This window comes from Aulostomus chinensis, chromosome 22 (genome assembly GCF_037954235.1).
Source record: "Aulostomus chinensis isolate RoL2024-O1b breed Wild chromosome 22, RoL_Achi_v1.0, whole genome shotgun sequence".
Classification (NCBI taxonomy): domain Eukaryota; kingdom Metazoa; phylum Chordata; class Actinopteri; order Syngnathiformes; family Aulostomidae; genus Aulostomus; species Aulostomus chinensis.
In genome coordinates, this window is record NC_141341.1 from 12163984 (window position 1) to 12178073 (window position 14090).

Sequence of the window (14090 nt, forward strand, 5' to 3'; positions counted from 1 at the left end):
ATTTTCCGCGGTCTTGTGTGCACTATCGAAGGTGGTCAGCTTTTCAGCGTTGGTGTGTAGAGAGGCCTGGATCATGCACCTCCTCTGCCTCTCATATTACCTTATCTCCAGGTGCCGGGAGATAATGTCTTGGCTCCGTATGCTGCGTATGCTGCAGTCTTTTTAATCTTGCCTTCATTTACACCTCAAGTTTTAACAACTCTTTTTAGGTGAAAGTTTTTACCCTCAAGGGATTTTTTTTTTTCCTCGCATCTCACAGAAACAGAGCAGGAGTCTGATCATCTCTGCTCCTACTTAGTATGTGTGCACTGCAAACATCAATGAGGCATTGCAGAGGTCTCTCGCAGGGTGGAGGGGACATCAGAACAGCACCTACGCCTGTGATGTCATCATGCATTTAGATGCTTACGTCACGTCAAATCCAGAGGGATACATTCAGTGGGCTTACAGATACAGTTGACTCGTAGCGTATAGCATGATTAGGCCTTTTAATTGGACTGCTGAATCTTCCTAGAATACATGAACGGGAGGGAATGGATTTATTGAGAGGACAGAAGGGTCAGAGGCAGTTTGCCTCCTTGCAGCTGCTCCCGATCCGTCTCTCCTCCAGTCCAAAACAGGTTCAACAGTAGTAAGTGGTGTCCCCGTCAAACAGTGGATCTAAATGAGAAAACTTTTAAAAATTGTATTCTCGATCATGTTATTCAGGTATGATTGTAATATTCCAGTCGGATTAATGTGTTACTTGATGCCAAAAGAAGAAAAGAAAGAATGAACTGTTTAATAAATGTTGGGAGTTTGTGGTACAAAAAGACCAAACTCATTTTCAACAGGGTCAACAGAACACTATTCTGATTCCATCCCAAGTCACCTTCCTACAATCAATGTAAAAAAAAAACCCAAGAAACAGTTTATGTAAAAGCACATGTGAAGATTTGGTGAACACAATCCATTATATTGTCTCTTATAGACTGGAATTTGCATGTGCGTGTCCATTTAAGATAACATTACTGACAAATGAACAGACAGGCCTTACACCAGGAAAAAAACATCATCCCTGCACAAAAATGCTTTGAATGAAACCAAAACCAAAAACCAAAAACCCATACATGTACGTCTGAACAAATATATACTTGACAATATGCATTAGGTATCCAAGACTTCGGGAGTTCTTTGATAAATAAAACGAGAGAGGGAGAAAAACCTCCCCTGCTAGTTCTGCCTGTAATTGCTTTTCATTATTAAATGTTCAAAAGCAAAACCTTACATTTAGCAACCTGAGGTTTCATTCTCCCACTTCTCAGCGCCTTCCTACCATTAGCTTCACCTGCTCAAGGGAAATGACTCCCTCAAAGCAGTCTGGTGCAATAATGTACAATGTTCAGTGACAAGGAATACGACTTTTTAATAAATGAAAATAAGACAAAAATCCTGCCAGGAGACAGGACTGGGAACCTTTTGCGAACTGCCTGTTAAAAGTATCTCTGTCTGTATTATACTGTGGAATTTTTGGAGGTCTGCTCTAGATAAGGGTAAATAAAGCCTTTTATTGCCTTGATTCCTTCAAAGATAGACCCAGCTGTGTAATATAGCCGCCAAGATATCAGGGGATTGGTGACAAACAAGCATAGAAGAAGGAATATATCATGAGAATTTTTTTTTTTCCTCTGGTGATGAAGCATATGCTACTAAAAGCGGCAATATGAAAAAATAGCTTAAAAAACATTAGAAATTATACCAGTCCGTCTGTTTAATTTAAAGTACAGCTAGTTCCTCCCCATGGGAAATATTTTATCATTGTACTGCAATAAATATGCATTTCATGTAATAATGTCTTATTATCTGTTCTCTGCAGGTTGTGCTGCCATTATTGGCTGCAAATTACCTCGTGACCTGCGGACATGCTGACTGACCTATCTCCACTCCAGCTGGTTATAAGGTCATTTCTGACAGTAAACCGTTTCCTTTCATTACCTCCATCTGACACTTAATGTGGCTGCTCACATACAGTAGTCCTGACACATATCGATCCAGTTTGAAAACTGCTGTGGGCTCAGCCTCTAATCAATGCACAAATACTTTACCAGCTCTCAGAAAATTCCTTTCCCATAATGTCAAGTCCTCAAGTGGTTTAAATAATTTTTGTCGACACAGCTGAATGCTCCCTGAAATTACTTTTTTTATTTTTGTCTTATTACCATGATAATGTGTCAGTGACTTATTTCTCCATTTAACTGATGTTGCACTTTCATATCTATCTAGCTATCTACCTACCTACCTACCTATCTGTCTATCTATCTATCTATCTATCTATCTATCTATCTATCTGTCTGTCTATCTATCTATCTATCTATCTGTCTATCTATCTATCTATCTATCTGTCTGTCTATCTATCTATCTAGAAACCTTTCTACAAGTTTCTACTTTAGCATCTTTATCGATGACAACATAAAAAAAAACAATGGGATGTAATGACTCCACATCAAAAGTTCCATGAAATAAAAAAATCAATTTTCCCAGTTATAATCCATGGTCGTCCACTTAAAATACTTTCTCAGATTTTTATGTCCCGCCCTCAATCATTACAATGTGGTTCCAAAAGAATTTTACCCAAACTTACATTTAAAAAAAAATTGATTCATGATGAATAAATTTGTTCGAGTGTCACGCAAACTCAGAAAAATGACTCTTTTTAGTATTCGGTCTGATAACTTTTGGAATGTTTAGAAGAGCCACACATTCAAGGTAGCGGAGGGCTAACCAGAATTAGCTTAGCTGCTCCATAGCTACAGATGGTTGCAGCTAAAAGAAAGTAAATACATTGTTTAAAGCACGACACAGTCCCCACGAAATGACTCTCTGTCACTATGTAATGTATTCTTTCTGAGATCTTCTGATCAGTTTGAAAGGGCTCTCGGTAAAATTAATAATTCAAATTCAAGTTAGCGGAGGGCTAAGCTGGTAGCTTGCTCCGCCAGGAACTAACTATGATTTTGCCTGAAAATCTGGATAATTGTTTTGAGCGTCACACAACCCCTACAAAATGTCTCATTTGACAATTATAATGGGATTTATTTGGTTTGATAACATTTGGGAAGTCTGACGGGGGACACGATTGAATTATTTGCATATTTGTTAGCAGATAGCTAACCAGAAATATAGGGATGCACAGGGGCTAAAATAAACATCGCTATCCACAACATCCTCCCTCCCAGACATTGATTTTCTGCTGAATGACGCATAAACATGCAGAAATAAATGGCATTGACTCATGTTTCACTGAGCCTTTAACACTGAAATGAAAACATGAAATTTAGGGCTGCGGTTTTTGTCGCGTTTCCACAGAGACGCCACAGAGATGAGCTTGTTCTCATCTTTCTCCAGCATGTTTATGCCAATCAAAACAAACAAGCTACAGCTTCACATATATTATATAAATGTAAAGAGTGGATGAGGGTCATATAAACCTTCTCATCTCACTCTCAGCAAGAAATTGAAGCAGCATATTTCCCAAAATGTCAAATGATTCCCTTAAAACCGCTTGGTTTTCAAAACTAGTAGTTTTAATTACTGCAAAGCAGCAAACCAATAAAAATATCAAGTATTTCAGAGAGTAGACAGAGAGATGCTGATTTTAATGTGATAGCTACGTGGTTTCCTGTTGTGTGTAAGCTGAAAGAAGGAGCTACATGAGGATTTTTGATTTATAAGCTTGAACATATTCATTCATTTTCTAATCACATACCTGTTAATTAACCCAAAACCACACTTTTTTTTGTCACCAGGACAACAACTGCAAGATGTTGCTTCCAGTTGAAAATGGAAGCTAAAACGTTCAGAGTGATTCCAAAAAAACAAACACAAAAAAAAAAAGCATATAAGGAATCAAATGCTTGTATTTTCCAGTGAGAGCTCAGTGTCATCGTGAAAGTAGAATAACACGTAGGATGTACAGAAGACACGTATCCAAGCTTGGCTGCCATACTGGGAAAAAAAACAACATCTTGAATATTTTGACTAGTATACATCTCACACAAGGACAAAACAACTTTTCATTTAGCTAGCGTTTGCCAATTCGCTGACACAATAGCTGTGTTTTGAAGCGTGAATGAAATGTTTTTTGAGGAGTCACCTACTTTCTGTAGACGTGCAATATAGTTGTGACATCCCGCAGTTCGGTTTTGACAGTTGCACGTACAGTTTAGTGAAAGTACGTGTCAAAAAAAAAAAGAGCCAAAGAGATTGAAAATAACTGTAATTCATGGCTGGATAGACGCTTGGGAAAAAAACAACACACACTATCCTCACTTCGGTGAAACCCAATCAGTGGTGTACAGAGCCTAACGTCCCAAACACTAACTTTCTTTAGGGTTGGACTGAAAGTACATGAAACTTGTATATGTATATGTAGCACACCATCGTGCAAAATCTGCACTGTTACTGCTTTACTGTAAGGAGAAAGATGAATTCAACACTGCAGTTTAGAGACACATTTTGGATACAGAAAGAAACAATAAGAGTACAACGTAAAAGAAGATTAATCAATAACAGACAGCAGTAGACAACAATAACATAATTTGAAGAGTTATTAGATGTGTGAGAGGCTGCTACGTTCTCTATATAAGCCCAAACGAGCTCAGATGGTCAACATAATACATTAGGGCATGGTACAAATTTATTTTAAATAGCCTTGGAAACAGTTTTAAATTAGACAAGTTTGGGTTTTCTTTTTTCCCCAACTAGGCATTTCAAATTGAAAGGCATAATATCTACCACAACAATGTATGGGGGATAAATAAAAGGTGAAAGATAAAATGAAAAGAGATGGATTGAACAGAAGAATAAACAGATACAGATGAATCCACTCAAATTACATTTGGGGAAAGGCAGTGGTCAACAGAAGAGTCTCCGGCCCTGATTTAAGAGGGTTAGATCAAACTCTAGTTTACCGAGAGGTTGGTTCTGAATTTGATGGCTAAAATCTGAAAACAACACAATTTTCTCAGTAACCTCTGAACCGTACGTCATACAAACAAAATTGTTTTGTTTTTACGTCTATTCCCTGTGTTCAGGTCATAAATTGTCTAAGAAGCAAATGTGACATCATAAGTTTGCCGGCGTCTTGTCAACCAGAGGCAACCGCATGTTGGCGAGACTAAGTTGCTATGGACGAGTAAATCACCGGGTCGCCGCGCCCTGAAGCGTACGCCCTCAAACCTCACTATCAGCTCGACAGCAAAGCGAGCTGATGCGGCGTTGTTTTGCTACAAACGTGGAGGAGGATAGTGAGCAGAGGCGTCTTCAGTGGACGTACAAGGCACTGAGAGCAGTTTGTTGAAGTATTTTGGGTTTGGCTCTACGGATGTTTAAGGCACAGCATCTGTGGTGATATTGTGAAAGGCAGCAGCGAGGCTACAGCCCCGTTTGAGCAGCACAATGTCTTCCACACTCGGCCCCAGGTGGCCCCTCACCTGAGCCGTTATCGGTATCTTTCACAGGTAACCAGCTGCTCTTCATGTACCGTATTGATTATAACGTCATCATTATTTTAACAACAGGATCGTGGATGCACAGAGACATGATTTATCTATTTTGCTGTGTGATGGGGAAAAAAAGCAACCCTCACTATATCTCTGCTGCCTCTGATACAATGAGGTATTTAACATTTTGTTAGTTTTCTACACAGTTCGGTGTAGTTTTTCTCATTTTTGCATGCCTGGAGGAAAACATCGCCTGCTTCTTGCCTGAGAGACATCCGCCTGCGCTTTAGATGGCTTGTGGGTGCGACCGAGTCCCAGGAGCACATTCACACATTGTACATGGATGGATTCATGGCATTTACTTTGCAAGCTTGTAAAAAAATGTGTGTGTGTGTGTGTGGGGGGCATCCTGCTACCTGCTTTTACTACTTTTCTAGTCATCATAGCAGTAGCTGCTCTAAGGCCATCACGCTTGCATAATTCTAAAGGTGTTTTAACAATTTTAATACGTTCCTGCGTTCTTCCTATGTATTCAAATCCCAGTCATTTAGAATATTCAGGAGGGTTAAAACTGAATATCAGCAAAAGAATGCAAGGAGGTTAGTGATTGCACTTCAAGAAAGCAGGAAGTAAGTCGTATAAAAGATATTTCACACACAAAAGAGCTAAAAAAGGTGGTTTGAAGCAGGCTTTGATGTATTTTTTGTTTCATTTATTCCATTGGGTTTCTAATAACGTGTTCCATCAGCAGTGGTTATCCTTGTCTACAGGCCGCACACAAGAAAAACTCCAATTATTGCACCTAAAACAGCACAGTTAATGCGATACACACTGATGATTCACCCTCGCAACAATCAGGATTTAAGCAACTTAATAGGAATGATGTGCTTTCCGGGGTCTTTAATGTTTTCAGTTGTAACTCTGAAAGAACAAGGAAATGGGCATCTGCTACAAGCAACTTGAGGCCTGAGCACTTATAAACACTTTCCACGTTTTTGCGGCTGACCTGGCAGGCTATGAAGGTCGACAGCTCTGTGATGCATGACAGCGGAAAGTGTTTTTTGTTAACATTACGCCGGTGTTGCTTACAGCGAGGTCAGCATTTTACACACACACACATACACACACACACACACACACACACACACACACACACACACACACACATGCACGCACGCATGCATGCACGTACGCACATTCGAAAGTGAAAGTAGTTGTCTCATCATTCTGTTGATGGTTATATGTGCTCTTGGGGCAGAAATCCAGAGCTAAAATGTGTGTGTGTGTGTGTGTGTGTGTGTGTGTGTGTGTGTGTGTGTGTGTGTGTGTGTGTGTGTGTGTGTGTGTGACTTTCATTATGAGGCCATGGTGGTTTGTGAATATGGTTTATGGACACAGAACTGAGTGCAGTTATTAAGGTACTTCAGGCTCAGGCCCAATTATTAATCTTAATGTTTTTTCTGCACAGAAAACATTACAGGTTTCCAAATAAAGCTTCATGGGAGGCCAAACTAATTTAATTTAATTTAATTTAACTTTGGAGACTGAGCCACAGATAAAAGAACAATAAGAATTAGACCTACAAAACAAACATGACACAGAAGCCAAACTTTTCATCTCTGGACAAACCAGTGGCCTCGAAGCTGAATCACAACTATCACAAGCTGCTTCAGACACCTTTTGTTGCTTTTTATCTTGTGTTATTTCTCGAATAAAAGCATAAATCACCGCAAAAATACCTTGCATTTCAAGGCTTTTAGCTCTCTGATACCAAAAGACACACACTAACTCTACTTTTTGTTAAGGTTGAGGTATAAAAGTATAAACCTATAGCAGAACTTTGGCATATGAAACCAGTGCTGCATGGTCAGCTTTAATAGATAACATAAGGACTAAATGAGAAAATGTCTGTTTTTAAGTGAGCCAATCCTTTATTTATTCTGACACCCTCCAAGTGTGTCTCAGCTGTTATAAAGTGAGAGACTGAATCGATAAGTGCATCTATTCAGCTGAAACATCCGATGTTAAGAAGTCAAACATCTACAGCCGTCATGGGGAGAGATTTATTGACACAAGACTTACACCTTAAAACTATCTTCAAAAGGTCGAAAAGAAGTTTTCAAAGTTGCCTGATTCAGTCCTTCATCCGTGCTTTACTTTACATTAATCGATTTTCTGCAGTTTAAAATGTTCCAGAGTGACTGAAATTATAAATGTACTCTCTACTGTATGATATAAATGCTGCGCCCTGTGCAGTCCACCATTCAGGGAACAACTGAACACAACTACTGTATAATCCTGTTTACCTTTCTTTCGGTAGCTATGTTGTATCCTTTTACATTCTTTTTTGTTTCCTCTCCTCTTGTACTTCTGACTCTGGACTGTTTTGAATTTTTCTGCATGCCTTTGTTCGTTTGTATTTGTTTACCCATGCTCCTGTGTTTAATGGGCTTTTCTGCTCCGCCACTGTTGCTACCGTTCACCTATAAACTCTCAGGTTTGTGCAATAAAGATTTCTTACAACAACCAATCATTTCCTGTTTGATCCCTGCACCTGAGTGCTTTTGGTGGACGACCAATGTTGCTAGAGTTTTTTAGGGGGGAGAAAACATTTGTAATACAAACAGGGTCATTGCATCCTATAGGGAGCAAGCCACTTAAAGCCCCTACACCAGGCTCTCAGTTGCCATCAGTCAATGTTGGGCCATGTGTCCAAGTGAGAATAAGGTGGGCAAATGCAACTTTATTTCTATTCACAGTCCAGGATGTTCTGATTTCCCTTTTTATGCAACAAATACAGACTACTGCTGTGCGCCAATATGGGCAGAGAGTTCCATAAAGACAAGGAAAACACAAAAGTTTGATATTCAGCCTTTTGTCCGTGGTATTTCAAGCCTTTTCGAAGAATTATATCAAATAAAATGAGCTCAACCTTCAGTTCAGAAGCAAAGAATGTTTTGAAATAGTGTGTGCTGTCACTTGGATCAAATGAGGGAATATTAATTACAGACATCCTGTTCTCTTCTGTAGAGACTACTGGATCGTGTTTTGTGTGTGTGTGTGTGTGTGTGTGTGTGTGTGTGTGTGTGTGTGTGTGTGGGTAGGTGCGGTAAAGCCCATTGTGCTGCAGCAACTCTTGAAGCAAGGCGCCCTAATCATATCACTCACCACTGCATCTAATAAAAAGAGAGGCAGGAAATGAAGATAAATTGATCCCTCAACTTATTACATCATAGGGCTGCCGCCGTGAATCCAAGAGAGGCCGGTGTTTCTCAAATGATCCAAGACTCCGTGTGCGTGTTTATGTGTAATCAGTGTCTCACTGCACTAATATAATCATCACTAACTTCATTTTCCCATTGTTCTGCGTCCAGAATCACACCTGGACAGGAGCTGCTGTGTGTCTGACATTTTCCTTTTGAATGGAACGGTCCTTGTAGCGTGTGACGGACACACACGTGCCACATACGCAGCTCGTGAAATAGGAACATACAACCAGAAAATTCCTGCAAAAAGATATTCAAGACCCAGTGAATTTTGCACCCAGTGGACTTTGAATCTAAAGGACAGCTCTACTTCTTTTAGCAACCAAGGGATGTAAAGAGAACATATTTATCAACTGGTGTTAGCAAAAGTTAGAACGTGACAGAGAGCTTGGCGTACGCTACAGGATGAGGCCACAGTAACAGTCACGATGTCATGTTTTGCAGCTGTTGTCAGCTTAAAAAAAAAAAAAAATCAAGTAAATTAACAATAAACTGCCACAGAGATGAAGTGTCAACCCGGAGGTTAACACCACGCGTGGCAGGATCCTCTCAGTGTGTCACCATTACTAATTCAATCCACCTGCCTAGCGAGGTGGAATTCCTGACAGCTTCCGTGTGGGGTGTCTGGTACCTGCTTGGAGGGAAGGGGCGGTTCAGCTCATGGGGAGGTAGCGTCGTTGTGAGTCCTCTCCCCCTGATGGAGAAAAACGGTTCCCTTGTAATATAAATATCTATCTATCTATCTATCGATATAAATATCTATCTATCTATATGTATATATATACTGTGTGTGTATATATATATATATATATATATATATAGATATATAGATAGATAGATAGATAGATATAGATATATATAGATAGATAGATAGATAGATAGATATAGATGTGTGTGTATGTATTGATCACTGATGAGAAACACCAAATTATAGTATAAATACATGAATATATGAAAAGTAACTGGCCGATGTATTTGATATCAGTGCTCTCATCCACCATGATGGAAAAATATGTGAAATCAGCAAACAGCTGGAAACTCTGTTAGGATCATGTTTATAGCAGTACACCCTTAGTACACGCTCAGTATAGACTCAGTACACGCTCAGTATAGACTCAGTACACGCTCAGTATAGACTCAGTACACGCTCAGTACTGGCTCTTACACAAAACGTAGTGGGCGCACTTTTCAAAATTGTCATGTATTTTCATAATTTTGATTGTATTCTTTACTTTTAAATATTTTTGAATTATTTCCATCCATGCATCCATTGTCTACTGTTTATCCCATTAAAGGGCCCGGGGGCTGGAGCCTATCCCAGCAGCCTTCAGGCGAGAGGCGGGGTTCACCCTGGACAGGTCTCCAGTCCATCACAGGACCAACAAATAGAGACAGACAACCATTCACACTCACAGTCACACCTACAGTCAATTTAGAGTATCAATCAGCCTCGTCCCCTCTTGATGTCTTTGGACTGTGGGAGGAAGCTGGAGTACCAGAGAGAACCCACACAGGAACAGGAGAAAACGGAGCCTCACACAGGCAACTGGTCCACGCAGGTGACAGAGATTCTCACCATAGAAACCAAACATTCCTAAATGTGATGACTTAGTTTCGTGTTTCCCTCAGCAGGGACAACACATGGACACTGGGTCACCACTTCAGTTGTCTATAATCTAAAATATTTCAAACATTACAAGCCAACTGTGTTTACACTCCTCCAATGTGATGTGATTAACTAGAAAAAAGTTTGCATGAACCAAGAAAGTACAGTTCTCCTTCCGTCCCGATGTATCAATTATTTTATCGCATATGATGAATAATACATAACAGGATCAGCCTCCGAAATACAGTCTGTGACAAGGTGAATAGTAAGGCATCAGAACTTAAAAAGGGATTATTTTGTTCAAGGACAGAAACAGACCCTTTGTCTCCTTCCCAGCCTCCTAATGAATTGGTTTTAGCCTGTTTCGGAGCAAATTATCCTTCCCTCCCTTCCTAATTTTCCAATTTGCTGTATCATTTATACCTAACTGGGGGCCACACTGGGCTGCATTACTCTCGCAAATAGGGTGATATAGTTTATTGAAGGTCTGCTTTATACAGAGGAGTGGTAAACCAAACATCAATTGTAGACTGCACACAAGATGGGGATTTTCCCCAGAGGCTTAAGAGCATTGCAAAGAGGCTTTAATTATTTCTCAAAGGCAATCCTGCCCATTGCTTCACTGCTCATTTTATGGCCACTTTTCTCTCTCTGATGGAGTTAATTAATGGGGTGAGAATTCACTTCACACCGTCGCTACGCCGTCGCCCTTCCTGGTATTTGCATTTCAGTTGTTCTGCTAACTAAATAAGAGAAGCTTGTGTTCAACCTGACCAGGTCCAGGGCGGGACTGGACATGAGCTGGGGTCTGTGGCTTCACTATTAGTTCCTTCCGTATTAAAACCCCATGTGTCAGTCAAGTCGCTCACTCTGACTGACGAGAAAAAAGGCTGACAAGATCAAAAACTCTGAAACGCTGCTTCCTACATGGAACCCTGAGTCGTTATTACAGAAGAACATTGTCTAAACATCACGTTCCGTTTCTGTACGTTACAGATAAGAAAGCTGCACGACGGCAATTTGAATCTGCGAATCTTTCAGACTTTACTGACCTGCAGGCGACAAGCTGAGTGAGTAAACTAGCAGCTACAGGAGGAGAAAATAACATGTTTCTTAACCCACTACAAAGTCTCATACTGAGAAACAAAAGCAACACACACGCACGTGCTCAAACACAACAGTAAATCCATTTCTGAGGAGAATGTTTCTTCCCAGTTATTATTTGATATCAGACTACCCTGCGTGCAGCTAGCAAGGCTTCAACCCGAACCTTTTAGATTCACAAACAAAACATTTTGCAAAGGTTTTGGACCCACAAACCAAACGATTTTGATCGAAAACAAAACTTCAGTAACAATCAAAATGATCTCGCATCCATTCGACTTGCTTTTTAGGAATGATTGCAACGTGGAAAGACTTGGTCTCAAAACGACTTTGTTTGAATAACAAAAGACAAAATGAAGCTCTGTGGTGTCCCTGAGTGTCAGGTAACCTCCAATTAAATCTGTGCAGTCATTTCTAAGTCAAATACCTCATCAATTATTCATTTTGTTTTCATATGTGGTGTTATAATTCCATGATTCTCTAAAAAACACTTTCGTGAGGAACGTTTGTGACCTTGACCGTGTGATTCTATTTCCGTCAATTTGGCGCTTTCATCTTGTTAATATATGTTATCAATTTCACTTGGTGGGCTAAATGTTTGTACGGCATATTAGTTCCTTTTTGATCTCGCTTATTTCGTGTAAAAACTGTATCCTGGTCTTTGCCTCTTTATAAAACACAACCCACACACACACACGCACGCACACACACGCTGACTGATTGCCTATTCAGAATGTTGATGTTGGAAATACCTAAACTGACGGACTTTATGATGAACAAAAACATTTTCTTTTTATTCCTGAGACAGGAATTCGTTCACCTAACAATACTGACTGCTGGGTCACTGCACAGTCAACACACGACTTTTCTCTGACATGCAAATAAACTTTTCACATTTTCTTGGCAAATCCACCCGATTTCAACCTCCAACACTTCAACTGACCTTCAATTCTTAACACTTGATTAAACCCTATAAAAAGTTGACTTGATTGCAGTGTTTGCAAATACTTTTTTGAGGGGGGAGGGGGCATAAACTTAATTTTTTTTCAACCTCCACTCCCCCCCCCCCCCCCACACACACACACGTAAGCACTTGTAAAAGTTATGTTTCTACAATCCATGCCAAAAATGCAAAAAAATCAAATGCTGCCATGTCTGTAGCTTACAAATGTCAAAGCCACTCAGGGGTCTCTCAAGCAAGTTAGTCTCAAATGGCATTAACCTCCCGCGTCTCCTCAGAGCAGGCCGTTATTTTCAGAACCTGATTTCCATGGGATTTTTTTTTTTTTTTTTTTTTTTAATGGCAGCAGATGTTCGTTTCCTGGCCGTCCGTCATCAGGGACCGCCCATCAAAACACCATCAGGACCCTGCTGGCCACCAGACGAACACATGCCTGGAATGCTTCATATGTGGTCCGTTCAGTCCCATTTACCTCTTTCTCCTGTCTGCCACCTCACTTTATCATCAGCCTCCTCGTCAAGTAACTTTTTTTTTGGGGTGGGGGGGGGTGGGGGGGGTGTTTGTGCTGACAAACCAACTTAGTAAAAGATGAGCGTCGACCCCTGGCTGGCTTGGTATGAATTGAGTGAGAGACGGCGGCAGATGGAGGTGTAAGCACGTGAATAAATCGATTAGCGGAGCACTTGACGGATGGGATTTAAAGGAGGCCTCGACACACTGGAGAATTAATTTCGCTGGGAGAACATGCCGTCGCCAGGTTCATTCGTCTTGGCAGGAAATTTGGCAGTTTCCCCAAGTCTGGGGGCTCAATTAACCAATGGCTGGAGCAGTTTGGGAAGGCGACAGCTTTATTGCGGAATATACCGCGTTTGTGTGTGCGCGTGTGCTAATGGTAGCAGATTTGGGGGATCCAAAGTGGGAGAGAATAGGATTTAACGAAAGACGAATCAGCAGGTCAAATACGGTTGAGGGAGACTTGAGGACAATGAAAAACAAAAAAAAGCGTGTATGCTAACTTATCGTTTCTGTAAAATGTTGTGGTGAAGGTGTCCTGCATTTATGACACGTCAGATCGTTATTCCAGTTTTACAGATGCACAGTGTGACCGCACCACAACGCATCAAACACCTCTGGAGTTTCACGGGAATAAACGTTTTGACTTTCGCCAACATGTCGTCAGTGATATTTTTCAAACCAATTCAGCACGCTGAGACCTCAGGACGCTTGGTTACATCGGACGAGCAGCGTGGAGGGATTTTGTAGCTTTACTTTAGTTTTTTCCTTCATGTTTTAAACAATTGGTCTCCATTCACTTCAACTGTTTGGGAGATTACTGCAATACTTTTTCCTGCCGAACTCCTCAGCAGTGTTTTTAGGACTCATATCCCGATCTGACCTTCCATCAGCACGAGGGTGAGACGATGAAGATGGAATTTTGATTTTCCAGCAAATTTTATCTCAAGTTGTACACACAGTACCGTTCATCCTCTCTGCAACGTTTGCGTGTGTAAAATGCCATATAGAGTGTTGTTCTTTGCTGGTATTGGACTAGAAAGGTTGAGATACAGTATCCATCTAGCTCACTCCTCTTTCATAGCTCTGGCTTGAGCTCCACCAAACCTGGAGGGAGACGTCTTTGCCCCTTTGTGGTTAAATTCCTCTCTGTCATAATC